The 805-nt window shown below is 61.9% G+C and overlaps 1 long non-coding RNA gene across 1 annotated transcript; it reads right to left on the reverse strand.

Moving 5' to 3' along the window:
- Positions 1 to 329: 329 nt before the first annotated feature.
- Positions 330 to 590, reverse strand: LOC139025667 (uncharacterized). The gene is made up of 3 exons (XR_011477278.1): positions 531 to 590; positions 449 to 478; positions 330 to 385 (listed from the first exon to the last, which is right to left on the reverse strand). It is a non-coding gene; the product is annotated as an uncharacterized lncRNA (long non-coding RNA).
- Positions 591 to 805: the final 215 nt, after the last annotated feature.

Genomic DNA, 805 nt, shown 5'->3' on the forward strand with positions numbered 1-805 from the left:
TCCAACCTCACCCACTGGCAGTGGTCCTGACCACTCACCAGCCCCCGTCTCCAACCTACACCTGGCAGTGTCCTGACCAGCTTACCCAGCACGTCTCCAACCTCACCCACCTGGCAGTGTCCTGACCCAGCCATTCTACCAGCCCAACCCGATCTCCAACCTCACCCACCTGGCAAGGTGTCCTGACCAGCTCTACCCAGCCCAACCGATCTCAACACTCACCACCTGCAGTGTCCCTGACCCAAGGCGGGGGCGAGTGCTAGCCTCGTATCAGCCCATACCCGAACCCACACCCACCACCTGGCAGTGTCTTGACCCAGCTTATCCCTCAGCCCAACCCGATCTCCAACCTCACCACACCTGCAGTGTCCTGACCCAGCTCTACCTCGCCCAACACGATTCTCCCAACCATACACCTCACTCTGGCAGTGTCCGTACCCAGCTCTACCCAGCCCAACCCGATCTCCAACCTCACCCACTGGCAGTGCCTGACCAGCTTCTACCCAGCCCAGCCCAACCCGATCTCCAACTCTCACCCACCTGGCATTAACTGTGCCTTCGTATTCTACCCTACTGGGAGGCTCACCAGGACCAGGCAGGGTGGAAGAGTACTGCGGGGAAGGGGCAGTACTCCAGGTGGGTAAGGGGGAGAGTACCTCAGGGGGTGAAGGGGGGGGGTGGGAGGGGTTCTCAGGGGTGAAGCGGGGGGACGCCGGGCACGAGTACCAGGGTGAACGCGCGGCGGCACGGGGAGAGTTAGCCAGGGTGAAGGGGGGAGAGGGGGAAGGTCAAAAGAAGAGAACTT

The sequence above is a fragment of the Salvelinus sp. IW2-2015 genome, unplaced genomic scaffold (assembly GCF_002910315.2).
Source record: "Salvelinus sp. IW2-2015 unplaced genomic scaffold, ASM291031v2 Un_scaffold3041, whole genome shotgun sequence".
NCBI classification, from domain to species: domain Eukaryota; kingdom Metazoa; phylum Chordata; class Actinopteri; order Salmoniformes; family Salmonidae; genus Salvelinus; species Salvelinus sp. IW2-2015.